The following is a 15,774-nucleotide window of genomic DNA, read 5'->3' as shown; positions in this document are numbered from 1 at the left end:
AACAATTGGTATCAGAGCCAGGTTCCCAACAAACAGGGAAAAAGATCAACACTGCTAGAGAAAGATGGGAAAGAAGGATGCTGGAGTGAAGATTCCTGTCCTTGACAAAGACAACTATTTTCACTGGAAAGTGAGAATGCATCTGCATCTGTTGTCCATTGATGAGAGCTATGTGAACTGTATTGAAAAAGGACCTCATGTCCCCATGAAGGTCTGCACAAGTATTGGAGCTGATGGTGAAGACATGGTAGGTAAGATGATTCCAAAACCTATCCATGAATATTCTCAAGAAGATACTGAAGAAGTGCACAAGGACAAGAAAACCATGAATCTTCTGTTCAATGGTTTGGATCAAGAAATGATTGATAGTGTTATTAGCTGCACAAGTGCCAAAGAAGTTTGGGACACCATCAGGACCATCTGTGAAGGGAATGAGCAAGTGAGAGAGAACAAGATGCAGCTTCTGATTCAACAATATGAGTCATTCCATTTCAAGGCTGGTGAAAGTTTGAGTGATACATTTAACAGATTTCAAAAACTGTTAAATGGTCTAAAGCTCTTTGGTAGAGTATATCAAGTTAAGGATTCAAACTTGAAATTCTTAAGAGCTCTTCCTAAAGAATGGAAGCCCATGACAGTCTCTCTCAGAAATACACAAGAGTTTAAAGACTATACTCTAGAGAGACTGTATGGAACCTTAAAAACTTATGAGCTTGAAATGGAGCAAGATGAAGAGATTGAGAAAAGCCAAAAGAAAGGGCATTCATCTGTGGCTCTAGTTGCATCTCTGGAGGATACTGTCAAGGACAAGGGAAAGTCTCAAGTTGAAGAAACTGAGAAGTTGGTCAAAGAGGAGAGCTCAGAGTCAAGCAAAGGAAGAAGAAAGGAGAAAGAAGTAGCTGATTCTGGTGAAGAAAGTGATGGAATTGATGAACATCTAGCCTTCCTGTCAAGAAGATTCTCCAAACTAAAATTCAAAAAGAATTTTAATTCTGCAAAATCTTTTAAAGGCAATCCCAAGTCTGATAGAAGCATGGTAGACAGATCAAAATTCAAGTGCTTCAACTGTGGGAATGCAGGTCACTTTGCAAATGAGTGCAGAAAGCCTAAAGTTGAGAAGAAGTCAAGTGAAAACATTGACTACAAAAAGAAATATTATGAACTTCTCAAACAAAAGGAAAGAGCATTCATCACAAAGGATGATTGGGCAGCTGGAGATGATTCTGATGAAGAGGAGGAGTTTGTCAATCTAGCTCTAATGGCCAACTCCACAGATCAAGAAGAGAACACTGGAAGCAGTAGTCAGGTATTCACTACAAACTTAGTTGAGTTAACTAAGGATGAATGCAATGCTACTATTAATGAAATGTCTACAGAATTATATCATTTGCATGTTTCTTTAAAATCTCTTACTAAGGAAAATAGTAGAATTAAGGAAGCTAACACCTTTCTTAGTGATAGAAACAGTGCCTTGGAAGCTCAATTTATTGAGTTTGAGAAGCTGAAAATTGAGTGTCAGACAGCCAAGGATGATCTCTTGGTTGTTCTGAAAAGAGAAGAGATCATAAGAAAGCAGCTTGATAAGGAACAAGAGATTATTGCCAAATGGAAATCTGGTAGGGATGTTTCCACCAATATCATCAACATGCAAGGTAGAGAGACCTTTGTAGAGAATGAGTGGAAGAGGAATAAGAAAGTGCTTGAGAAATCTGGGAGCAGTTCAGGTGATGAGAATACTGATGATGATCATCAGTTGAAGAACAAAGTCTCAACTGATGAGAGTCATCAGTTGAACAAAAACTCATCAGTTGACAAGAGTGTTCTCAAGAAGCTTAACAAGAAATATGGTCCTGTTAAAAAGAATTTTGTTAAAGGTGAGAATAGTTCTTCTGAGACCAGTGATAGTGTTAATAACACTCTTCATTCCAGTAACAAGAACAAGAAGAAGTTGGATACTAGTGAGCATAAATCTGAGGAGACTAAAAAGAAGAAAGGAAATAGAAATGGCAAAATAGGAGTTAACAAGCACACCAATTACACTCCCAATGCTAGTGCTCTTAGGAAAACCTGCAGTAAGTGTGGTAGTGTAAATCATTTATCTGCTAATTGTAAAACTGTGGTTGCTCCTAATTTATCCTTGCCTATTCCTATGACATCTGTTCCTCACATGAATTTATCTGCTATGAATATGATGCCTGGTTTATTGCCTCACAATCCTTACTCTCAGCCTAACATGCCATATATGTTCAATCCTTACTTCAATGCCTTTAACATGCCTCAATTTCATTCAAATTTGCATGGGATGAACAATTTATGCATGTCTCAAAGGCCTGTGTTTGAAAACAGAGTTGATGTTCCAATTTCTCAACCAAAACCAAAGATTGAACCAATTCAATCCAAGGAAAAGGTTGAGAAAGTGGAAAAGGCTGCTAAGACTAACAAATCTGGACCCAAAGCAATTTGGGTACCAAAATCAACTTGATCTGTTTGTGAAATGTGTGCAGGGAAACCACAAGAAGAATTTGTGGTACTTGGATAGTGGATGCTCCAGGCACATGACTGGTGATTCCTCCCTGCTCACAAAGTTTGTGGAGAAAGCTGGCCCTAGCATTACCTTTGGAGATGACAGCAAAGGATATACTATGGGATATGGCTTGATTGCAAAAGAGAATGTCATCATTGATGAAGTTGCATTGGTGTCTGGTCTTAAGCACAACTTGCTTAGCATCAGTCAGCTCTGTGACAAAGGTTACAAAGTTAATTTCACTCCTGCAGCCTGTGTTGTCACCAAAGAAGATGACAACAGTGTGGTTCTGATTGGACAAAGGAAAGGAAATGTGTATGTAGCTGACTTCAATTCTGTAAAGTCTGAATCTATCACTTGCCTTCTCAGCAAAGCAAGCTCAGATGACAGTTGGCTATGGCATAAGAGATTGTCTCATCTAAATTTCAAAACCCTGAATGAGTTAGTAAAGAAGGACTTGGTAAGAGGTCTACCCAAGCTGGAATTCTCCAAAGATGGATTATGTGGAGCCTGTCAGCTAGGAAAGCAAAAGAGAAGCTCTTTCAAAAGCAAAACTCTTTCATCAATTGTGAAGCCCCTTCAGCTCTTGCATATGGATTTGTTTGGACCAGTCAACATCATGTCTATTTCAAAGAAGAAATATTGCCTAGTGATTGTTGATGATTTTTCAAAATTCACTTGGACTTTCTTCCTGCATTCTAAGGATGAAGCTGGGAAAATCATCATCAATCATATCAAGGCATTAAACAACAATCCAGATGTCAAAGTTGGAAGGATAAGAAGTGACAATGGAACAGAATTCAAGAACTCTGTGATGAAAGAATTTTGTGAAGAAGAGGGAATTATTCATGAGTTCTCTGCACCAAGAACTCCACAACAAAATGGTGTTGTTGAAAGGAAGAATAGAACTCTTATTGAGGCTGCAAGAACCATGATTAATGAAGCTCAACTTCCAACCTATTTTTGGGCTGAAGCTGTGAACACTGCTTGTTTCACTCAAAACATCTCACTAATTACCAAACCTCATAATCTAACTCCCTTTCAACTCTTCAAAGGAAAGAAGCCAACAATTAGCTTTCTTCATGTATTTGGATGCAAATGTTATGTTCTAAGAAATCAAGGTGAAAATCTTGGAAAATTTGAGGCCAAGGCAGATGAAGCTATTTTTGTTGGATACTCTGATGGAAAATCATTTAGAGTATATAATCTGAGAACCAACATTGTTATGGAATCAATCCATGTAGTTTTTGATGATAAGAAGATTCAAGGATTCTCAGATGAAGGATTTCATGATAATCTCAGATTTGAGAATGAAGGTGAAGGTGATCTGTATGACAGTGATGATGATGATGACATTATTCAAAATGTTGGAATTAATCCTGGAATTAATATTCCAACTGATGACTCTCTGGTGCAAGAAACAACTACTATTGAAAACTCAACTGAAGCATCAGTTGAAACTACATTGGAAGGATCAGTTGAAACATCTCAAGGATCATCAGTTGAAAGAATGTCTCAAAGTTTCAATCAGTCTAGAAATAATGAGATGTCAAATTTAGGGGGAGCTTTCCAACATGGAAACCTGAACTTCAATAATGAAGCCACATCATCAAGACAATCACTTCCACCACAAAGAAAGTGGACAAGGGATCATCCTTTTGAGCTAATTATTGGAGATGCAAATGCATCTGTACAAACAAGAAGAGCAACTCAAGATGAGTGTTTGTATAGTGCATTCCTTTCACAGGATGAACCTAAAGTCATAGAAGATGCTCTCAAAGATGCTGATTGGGTTCTTGCTATGCAAGAAGAATTAAATCAATTTGAGAGAAACAATGTATGGAAGCTGGTACCCAAACCTAAAAACAGAACTATTGTAGGAACAAGGTGGGTATTCAGAAACAAGGTGGATGAGAATGGAATTGTCACCAGAAACAAGGCAAGGCTTGTTGCTAAAGGATACTCTCAATCTGAAGGAATTGATTTTGATGAGACCTTTGCACCAGTTGCAAGACTGGAAGCAATAAGAATCTTCCTGGCCTATGCTGCTCATGCAAACTTTAAAGTTTATCAAATGGATGTCAAGAGTGCTTTTCTAAATGGTGAACTGGAAGAGGAGGTATATGTCAGTCAGCCTCCTGGTTTTGAAGATCCAGAATTTCCAGAGTATGTTTACTTTTTATTAAAAGCACTCTATGGACTAAAGCAAGCACCAAGGGCATGGTATGACACTCTGTCTCAATTCTTGTTAGATAATCATTTTTCCAGAGGAACTGTGGATAAAACACTATTTTACAGAAATGTAAATGGTGCCTTTATTCTGGTTCAAATTTATGTAGATGATATAATCTTTGGTTCTACAGATGAGAAACTTTGCAAGAAGTTTGCTAATCTAATGAAAAGTCAGTATGAAATGAGCATGATGGGAGAGCTCACCTACTTTCTTGGTTTACAAGTTAAACAAGTAAAGGAAGGTATATTCATAAATCAAACTAAGTACATTTATGATCTACTTAAAAAGTTTGATTTATTGAATTGCAAAGAAGCTAAGACTCCCATGCCAACAGCCACCAAATTAGAGTTAAGTCCTAATGAGAAATCTGTGGACATCTCTAATTATAGAGGCATGGTTGGTTCTCTTTTATATTTGACAGCTAGTAGACCAGATATTATGTTTTCTACATGCCTCTGTGCTAGATTTCAATCTGATCCTAAAGAATCACATCTTATTGCTATAAAAAGAATATTCAGATATCTTAAGGGAACACCAAATCTTGGTATTTGGTACCCTAAAGACTCTGGATTTGATCTAATTGGATATTCAGATGCTGATTTTGCAGGATGCAAAATTGATAGAAAAAGTACAACAGGCACCTGTCAATTTCTTGGTGACAGATTGATTTCTTGGTTTAGCAAAAAGCAAAATTCTGTATCAACCTCAACAGCTGAGGCTGAGTACATTGCAGCTGGAAGCTGTTGTGCACAATTATTGTGGATGAGAAATCAATTACTTGATTATGGATTAAATCTCTCAAAAATCCCAATATTTTGTGACAACACCAGTGCTATTGCTATAACTGAAAATCCAGTACAACACTCAAGAACCAAGCACATTGACATCAAATACCACTTCATAAGAGAACATGTGATGGCTGGTACTGTTGAAATGCATTTTGTTCCAAGTGAAGAACAGATTGCAGATATTTTCACAAAGCCTCTTGATGAATCCACATTCACAAGGTTGGTAAGTAAATTAGGTATGTTAAATTTCTCCTAATTTAGAGTGAATTTTTCTGTAATTTGGCAGCCAGAATTTGATTAATTTTGATTTATCAAAATTGAATTAGTTATAATTCTGGATAAAGTCTATAATATTTCAACTGATGAACTAGTGAAATTGTTTCAACTGATGTTTGAAACAATATCCTCTTGTTTTGTTTTTCATTCAACTGATGACACCAGTTGAAGACGCTTTCAACTGATCTTCATCAGTTGACTAGGAAGTTTAAAGAGGCGCTTATTTCATCCGTTGAAAGTATTATCAGATCTGAGCCGTTGAAATTTCTTTTGTCTCTCTCCTACTTTATACACACGATCGTGTGTGTAATTTTTGTAGAGATAAATAAGAGTAATTTCTTCTCAACGGTAATTTCTCAGCCAATCACAGCAATTTTCTGAGAAAGTATTTAAGTGTTTTAATCTATTTTCATTTCTTTTCATCTCACTCTTTCGAATTCTCAAAGCTCTCTTCTCTCTCTGTGCAAAAACAAGTTCTAATTTCTCTTCAAGCTTTCTCTGTAACTGCAATGGCACCAATGAAGAAGTACACTGCACCAAGTGGGTTTATTTATGAGAAGAACAACTTTGCGTCATTTGTGGATACCAAGGCTGTGGAGGAGAAGGAGTATCACAAGATGATGGAGTTCATCAAGTCAAGCCAGCTCTCTTATGCTATGACTGAAGCTCCTACCATCTACCATGAAATAGTGGAGGAGATGTGGACCTCTGCAGAGTTTAATAGTGAGAATGAAACTCTAACTTTCTCTATTAAAAATGAAACTCATTCTGTTAATGCTGATATTATGAAAGCATGCTTTAAGATTCCTGAAGATACTGTTTTATCTTTGCCTAGTGATGTTCAGTTGGTTAATTTACTTTATGCCATGAATTATGTTTTACCAACTGATGCCTTAGGTAAAATAGAAAGAAGGGGTCTTAGGAGAGAATGGAGTTACTTATGTGATGCATTTATTAAAGCATTTTCTGGTAAAATTAGTAATTTTAATGCTCTTACTTCCCAGATTTTACAAATGCTTTACATGTACCTGACTAATGAATATTTCAACTTTGGTGGTTTGATGATCCAAGTAATTGGGGAGAAACTAGGTGATAAAACTGATAGACCTAGGAATATTTATTATGTCAGATTTCTTATGATGCTAGCTAATCATCTCAATGATAAGCTAGTTATTACTAACAAGGAAGCCAAGCTTCCCAGTTTTGTGCAGGAAAAGAGAGTCTTTAAAGACCTCTTTAGGATGAATTTATACCCCTCCTTGGAGGTGGTGTACCTGCCAACAATGGAGGCTGGAAAGCACAAAGAGGTACATGGCTTTCCTACTACTCTTTCTCAACCCTCACCTTCTTTGCTTTCTGCCATCAGGGCTGTTGAAGAGGCCCATCAACAGTCCACACAAGTGGCAAAACCTTCTAAAAACAAGTCTTCTAAACCAACCTCAGATGCCTCCCAAAAGACATCTGTTGTAAAATCCAAGAAACACAAACCTGAGGGGAGTGTGATTGGAGGTTGTGAGGGGGAGGGAAAGGGTGAACATAAAAGAAGCCCTAAGAATAAGGATGGAAAGGTGTGTGCTGACCAGCCTGGCCACTCTGCAGTCTCCCAAAAGACTGTAGATGTTAATATGGAATTAAACTCATCCCTAGCAGCATCCTCCCAAAAGGATGTTGCTATTGAAAATAGTCCTCAACCAGGGACACAGTCAAAAAGGGGGAGGGACACCACTTCTTCACCAATAAAAGCTTATGGGAGAAAGAAGCTGAGAAGTGAAAAACTGAAGCACTCTGCACACACACAGGCATCCATTCTGGATTTTATGCCTTTAACTTCTCAAAGTCAGATTGATGTGACTCCAATAAATGTGGAGTCACAGCCCCCTTTTTCATCTCAACCAATCACTCATATTTATGATCTTACCATCTCTACTCCTCAAACACAATCCCCAACCTCTTCTGTGGATGTGGAATTAATTCACACCACACTTGTAAATTCTCCATCTTTGGATTTCATGGAGAAGCCCCCATCTGAGATTGATCATCATCATTTTGATGATTTGTTGGATCTTTCTATTCCATTTCCTTCTTCTGTGACAGTGTGTTCTGTGGATTTTCCTTTAAAATCAATCACCACAGACTCAACTATCACAGTCTCTAAACCTATTTCTTCATTTTCTTCAACTGATCTCCCTCATCAGTTGACAAGTGTTTGTCCTTCAACTGATCTGCTTAACAGCTCTCATCAGTTGAATGCCTCCTCTACTAATGTTTCAACTGATGTCTCTCATCAGTTGACAGCTGCTGCTACTTCAATTACTTTACCTCTTTCTACAGCAGTTGATCACATGGTAGCACAAACACTTTTAGGATTGAGTGAAGTGAGCTATGGAGTGGAGAGGCAGCCTAGTGAGCTGGCAAAAGGAGAGGGTGTGGAGAGTCTGGCATTTTCTTCTAGCCAGGAAAAAGGAGAGGATAAGAGTGACCCTTTAGTAAGGGTAAGTGAGGGAGAGGTGAGTTGTGTGGTGAGCCAAGGGGAGCCCTTGATGCAAGAAAAGAGAGAAATTGAGAGAAATGCAGGTGTCAATGAAGGGTTTAGTGAACAAGAGTTTCAAGCTGAATACAGATCCATATTGGATAGTGTTTCACTAGACCCTGAGACTTTTACTCATGGGATGTCCTCTATTCAAGAATTTGCCAGATTGGACAATCAAGCAGCTGAGAGGCACCTCAATCTGATTCACACTACATCTTCTATGCTTAGAGCAAAGGAGGCATTTACAGCTCTGCCTGCCAATGCTGGAGATGATTTTCATTATGATGATAGTGATGAAGACCTCAATGATGCTCTTGAGGAATCCCTTGCTGCACAACCTTCAACTTCTCTTCCTTCATGGCTCTCCATGCAGTCTGCCAATGCAACTGTTGTTAGCATGGAGCTGGAAAGGCAAGTCTCCACCATTCTTCAATCACAACCTGGAAGCTCATCCTCCTCTCCAGCCATCTCTGCCACCATTGCCAGTCAAGCTCTGGACAATCTCAAGCTTCACAAATATCAATCTCTCCATTTTCAGCATGAGATAGAGAATCTCAATTCTCTTATTGCCTCTGTCAAGACTGATCTGACCAAGCAAATTGATGAAAAGCTTCCAGCTAAGGTCAAATCAGCTCTTTCTGCATCTGAGCAAAAACAACTCCAATTGGAAAAGCAAGTGGAAGCTCTGGAAGGAAATGTCTATATCTTAAATTCTAGAATGGATGAGATGTTGCAGCATCAAAGAATTCAGACTGGACTTCTTCAACATCTTCTACTTGCCCCTGGTGTTTCACTTCCCAGTCCAACCCCTACACTTGCTGCTAACAAAAAGGGGGAGAAAGAATTACCAACTCCTGCAGAATTGATCAGTCAAATTCCTCCTCCTTTCCACACTGAAAGGGAAAAGCAGAAGATTGCAAGGATGAAAGAATTGGACTCTATTGCAAAGAGAGTGGCTCAACTGGGCAAGAAATCATCTACATCTTCTACAGCCACTACAGCTCAAATTTATTTTCCAACCACAACCACAATTCTCAGGGTGATTACACCTGAGATTGTCATCCCTTCCAAGACAGAAAAGGGTGAGCCATCATTTTATAATGAGTTCAAGCCCATTTTGTTTCCAAACAATTGTGGTTACTCCAAGCCTGGAAAAGACTCAAGCTCAATCTACTTTCCACTAGCCAGGCCTGACAAAAATGAGTACAAGCTTTTGGGCCAAGAGATCAAAAGTTACAAAGACTGTGCAGATGTGGCTTTAAAAGCTCATTTTGCCATCATCTACAGAGAAGGCCAGAAGCTGTTTATTGGAACTGGCCATCCTCACTACTCATTTGCAAAAGCTGAAGAGGTGGCCAGAGAATGTGAAAAAGAGGAGTTTGAATCCCAACTCTCTTTGAATCAAATAGAGGTTGATGAAAGGTATGCTATTGAGCTGGAAGAGGAGTTGGCAGCTGAGCTTCTAAATGAGAAAAGATTGCCTCTTGAATCTTCTCCAAAGAAAAAGAGAGTCAAATCTAAAACTAAGATGCCTGAGGCAGCCAAGAGAAGAGAAGAAGTGCCAGAAAAGCTTATCTCAAAGCCTTCTTCTCCAATCAAGGATACCACAGTAGTACATCCAGATGTCAACTTCCATGATGAGCCAATAATGCCAAAGGAGGAGCCAATTGACTTGGAAGATATCCCAATTCCAGCTTTTCTTGTTCAAGAATTTTCTAAGCCAAAGAAGAAAGTCAAGTCTGTGGCTAAGAGGATGGCTAACCCTCCTAAACCTCCAAAAGAACCTGAAAATCCTGATGACTATCTCATCATTGCTAACATTGAAGAAATTTCTGAGTTGGATCTGGAGCTGGATGGTCTTCAAGAAGTAAGAGGAATAGAAGCAACTTCAAAGTTACCTGAAAGATTGGTATTCTCTTACAAAAACAAGGGTGATGTCATCTGGCCTCTTCACAGAGTTCTGAATTCTGAGGGATTCAGTTCTCTAACAAAAATATATGGATCTATGAAGAGGACTGGAGGATTTACACCACCTGCAAAGCAAATGGTACTAAAGAGAATCCTTGAGATCAGGAAGGAATGGAACTCAGATGCTAGTCTACAAAGAAGGCTGAAAATTCCCTACACTGGAAAGAAAATTCATCATGAACCTACTCCAGTCATGGAATTTAGGGACAATCAAGGTGTTAGGAGATTTTTCAGACCTAAAGATCAACTCAAGGTTGCTAGCTTGAATACTCTGAAGACTCTCCAATCCAAGCTCAACAGACAAGATAGTGATGAAGAATGGTTCTACAGGATCTTTCAGAAGCAGATTAATATTCTTGAAGAAAAACTTAAGTCCAGAAGAAGATCTTCTAGGAACAAGTAACTGCTCAGTCTAGAGGAGCATAATCATCTGTAATCTTTTCTAACTCTTGTATTTAAATTCTGCATTTTATTTTATTAATGTTTTGTTATCATCAAGTGTAGAATTTATGTCTGCATCTTCTCCAGTCATAAATTGGGGGAGATTGTTAGGAATCAATAATTTTTGATGATAACATAAACATTTTGTAACATGTCTTACTTAGAATCTTTATCAAATTTCAGTTGTAATTGTTACATTTCTTGTCTTTGGGAATTATCAACGGATGGGTAGAATAGGATGGCTAATTGTAAATATCCAATGCCATGTAATTTTATCTAAGTGAAGGATATTCAACTGATGAGATGTAACTGTTCAACTGATGAAGACTGGATGATGTTCAACTGATGAAAATCAAGCATTCAACTGAAGACAAAGTGTTCGACGGATGATGCTGAGGAATTCAACTGATGAGACTGGAACAGCATTCAACTGATGGAGTTTGTAATTCATTCAACTGATGAGCCAGGCATTCAACTGATAAAGTCAAGAGCAGTTGAAAGCAACCAGAACTTTCAACTGATGAAGCAAAGAGCAGTTGAAAGCAACCAGAACTTTCAACTGATGAAGCAAAGAGCAGTTGAAAGTGACTAGAGCTTAAGTCTGACAAATCACATGGATCGAATTACACTAAAATAGACTTGGAAGCCTAATTAGGAAAATAAAGAAGAAGCAGAAACATTCTTATCTCATGCAGTGCAATCTGGATCAAATCAAGGTGATGGTCAAAGATGAAGACATCTCAGAAAGCATGCATAAGACAAAGTTGTGCAGCACTGTTTTTAGATTAGAGTGCATTTTGTAATCTAGCTAAAAGCTTTGTAAAACTTGGAGTATATAACCAAGTTAGTAGCATCAGTTGAACTTGTTCAAATTACTTGAGAGAAAAATCTGAGAGTTAGAACTTGTTTTGAGTGATGAACCAGCAGCTGTGCGAATTGTAAAACAATCCACAGATTCTTCTATATAAAATCTCACGGGTGGATCATTCTATCCACCCGTATTTTTAATACTTGGTGTTTTTCTGTTTATTGTGTTCTTAGTGTATTGTTCTTGAATCTTTTAAATTTGTAAAAGATTGTATTCAATCCCCCCTTCTACAATCTTTCTCATAGTTGGTGTAAAATAACAGTTGTTTCAAATTGGAATCAATTTGTAGTTCCATTCTTGACTCGTTTGAGCCCGAAAACAACTTGTAGCTTCATTATTGATAGATTGAAGATGGAAACAGCTTTTAGCTTCATTCTAGACTCGTTTGAAGTTAAAAACAAGTTGTAGTTTCATTTTCAGTTGTTTGAAATTGTAATCAACTTGTAGTTTCATTCTTGACTCGTTTGAGCCCGGAAACAACTTGTAGCTTCATTATTGGTAGATTGAAGTTGGAAACAACTTGTACCTTCATTCCAGACTCGTTTGAAGTTGAAAACAACTTGTAGCTTCATTTTAGGTTGTTTGAAATTGTAATCAACTTGTAGTTTCATTCTTGACTCGTTTGAGCCCGGAAACAACTTGTAGCTTCATTATTGACTAGATTGAAGTTGGAAACAACTTGTAGCTTCATTCCAGACTCGTTTGAAGTTGAAAACAACTTGTACATTCATTTTCGGTTGTTTGAAATTGGAATCAACTTGTAGTTTCATTCTTGACTCGTTTGAGCCCGGAAACAACTTGTAGCTTTATTATTGGTAGATTGAAGTTGGAAACAACTTGTAGCTTCATTCCAGACTCGTTTGAAGTTGAAAACAACTTGTAGCTTCATTTTCGTTTGTTTGAAATTGTAATCAACTTGTAGTTTCATTCTTGACTCTTTTGAGCCCGGAAACAACTTGTAGCTTCATTATTGACTAGATTGAAGTTGGAAACAACTAGTAGCTTCATTCCAGACTCGTTTGAAGTTGAAAATAACTTTTACATTCATTTTCGGTTGTTTGAAATTGGAATAAACTTGTAGTTTCATTCTTGACTCGTTTGAGCCCGGAAACAACTTTTAGCTTCATTATTGGTAGATTGAAGTTGGAAACAAGTTTTAGCTTTATTCCAGACTCGTTTGTAGTTAAAAACAACTTGTAGCTTCATTTTCGGTTGTTTGAAATTGTAATCAACTTGTAATTTCATTCTTGACTCGTTTGAGCCCGGATACAACTTGTAGCTTCATTATTGACTAGATTGAAGTTGGAAACAACTTGTTGCTTCATTCCAGACTCGTTTGAATTTGAAAAAAAACATGTAGCTTCATTTTCGGTTGTTTCAGATTGCAATCGACTTGTAGTTTCATTCTTGACTCGTCTGAGCCGGGAAACAATTTGTAGCTTCATTATTGACTGGATTGAAGTTTTTTTTTATTTTGCTAAATAAAAATGTATTAGAAAAAGGGAGGATACAAGTCTAGGGGCATACCGCGCGAAAAGAAGGATACAACGACACCTAAACAAAGACTAGCATAATAGCAAATAAGCAAACTATCAGACTAGATTGAAGTTGGAAACAACTTGTAGCTTCATTCCAGACTCGTTTGAAGTTGAAAACAACTTGTACATTCATTTTCGGTTGTTTGAAATTGGAATCAACTTGTAGTTTCATTCTTGACTCGTTTCAGCCCGGAAACAACTTGTAGCTTCATTATTGGTAAATTGAAGTTGGAAATAGCTTTTAGCTTTGTTCTAGAATCGTTTGAAGTTAAAAACAACTTGTAGCTTCATTTTCGGTTGTTTGAAATTGTAATCAACTTGTAGTTTCATTCTTGACTCGTTTGAGCCCGGAAACAACTTGTTGCTTCATTATTGACTAGATTGAAGTTGGAAACAACTTGTAGCTTCATTCCAGACTCGTTTGAAGTTGAAAACAACTTGTACAATCATTTTCGGTTGTTTGAAATTGTAATCAACTTGTAGTTTCATTCTTGACTCGTTTGAGCCCGGAAACAACTTGTAGCTTCATTATTGGTAGATTGAAGTTGGAAACAACTTGTACCTTCATTCCAAACTCGTTTGAATTTGAAAAAAAACATGTAGCTTCATTTTCGGTTGTTTCAGATTGCAATCGACTTGTAGTTTCATTCTTGACTCGTCTGAGCCGGGAAACAATTTGTAGCTTCATTATTGACTGGATTGAAGTTTTTTTTTATTTTGCTAAATAAAAATGTATTAGAAAAAGGGAGGATACAAGTCTAGGGGCATACCGCGCGAAAAGAAGGATACAACGACACCTAAACAAAGACTAGCATACTAGCAAATAAGCAAACTATCAGACTAGATTGAAGTTGGAAACAACTTGTAGCTTCATTCCAGACTCGTTTGAAGTTGAAAACAACTTGTACATTCATTTTCGGTTGTTTGAAATTGGAATCAACTTGTAGTTTCATTCTTGACTCGTTTCAGCCCGGAAACAACTTGTAGCTTCATTATTGGTAAATTGAAGTTGGAAATAGCTTTTAGCTTTGTTCTAGAATCGTTTGAAGTTAAAAACAACTTGTAGCTTCATTTTCGGTTGTTTGAAATTGTAATCAACTTGTAGTTTCATTCTTGACTCGTTTGAGCCCGGAAACAACTTGTTGCTTCATTATTGACTAGATTGAAGTTGGAAACAACTTGTAGCTTCATTCCAGACTCGTTTGAAGTTGAAAACAACTTGTACAATCATTTTCGGTTGTTTGAAATTGTAATCAACTTGTAGTTTCATTCTTGACTCGTTTGAGCCCGGAAACAACTTGTAGCTTCATTATTGGTAGATTGAAGTTGGAAACAACTTGTACCTTCATTCCAAACTCGTTTGAAGTTAAAAACAACTTGTAGCTTCATTTTAGGTTGTTTGAAATTGTAATCAACTTGTAGTTTCATTCTTGACTCGTTTGAGCCCGGAAACAACTTGTAGCTTCATTATTGACTAGATTGAAGTTGGAAACAACTTGTAGCTTCATTCCAGACTCGTTTGAAGTTGAAAACAACTTGTACATTCATTTTCGGTTGTTTGAAATTGGAATCAACTTGTAGTTTCATTCTTGACTCGTTTGAGCCCGGAAACAACTTGTAGCTTCATTATTGGTAGATTGAAGTTGGAAACAACTTGTAGCTTCATTCCAGACTCGTTTGAAGTTGAAAACAATTTGTAGCTTCATTTTCGTTTGTTTGAAATTGTAATCAACTTGTAGTTTCATTCTTGACTCTTTTGAGCCCGGAAACAACTTGTAGCTTCATTATTGACTAGATTAAAGTTGGAAACAACATGTAGCTTCATTCCAGACTCGTTTGAAGTTGAAAACAACTTTTACATTCATTTTCGGTTGTTTGAAATTGGAATAAACTTGTAGTTTCATTCTTGACTCGTTTGAGCTCGGAAACAACTTGTAGCTTCATTATTGGTAGATTGAAGTTGGAAACAAGTTTTAGCTTTATTCCAGACTCGTTTGTAGTTAAAAACAACTTGTAGCTTCATTTTCGGTTGTTTAAAATTGTAATCAACTTGTAATTTCATTCTTGACTCGTTTGAGCCCGGAAACAACTTGTAGCCTCATTATTGACTAGATTGAAGTTGGAAACAACTTGTTGCTTCATTCCAGACTCGTTTGAATTTGAAAAAAAACATGTAGCTTCATTTTCGGTTGTTTCAGATTGCAATCGACTTGTAGTTTCATTCTTGACTCGTCTGAGCCGGGAAACAATTTGTAGCTTCATTATTGACTGGATTGAAGTTTTTTTTTATTTTGCTAAATAAAAATGTATTAGAAAAAGGGAGGATACAAGTCTAGGGGCATACCGCGCGAAAAGAAGGATACAACGACACCTAAACAAAGACTAGCATACTAGCAAATAAGCAAACTATCAGACTAGATTGAAGTTGGAAACAACTTGTAGCTTCATTCCAGACTCGTTTGAAGTTGAAAACAACTTGTACATTCATTTTCGGTTGTTTGAAATTGGAATCAACTTGTAGTTTCATTCTTGACTCGTTTCAGCCCGGAAACAACTTGTAGCTTCATTATTGGTAAATTGAAGTTGGAAATAGCTTTTAGCTTTGTTC

This window comes from Daucus carota, chromosome 9 (assembly GCF_001625215.2).
Source record: "Daucus carota subsp. sativus chromosome 9, DH1 v3.0, whole genome shotgun sequence".
Lineage (NCBI taxonomy): Eukaryota > Viridiplantae > Streptophyta > Magnoliopsida > Apiales > Apiaceae > Daucus > Daucus carota.
Note: the sequence above shows the minus strand (reverse complement) of the source record.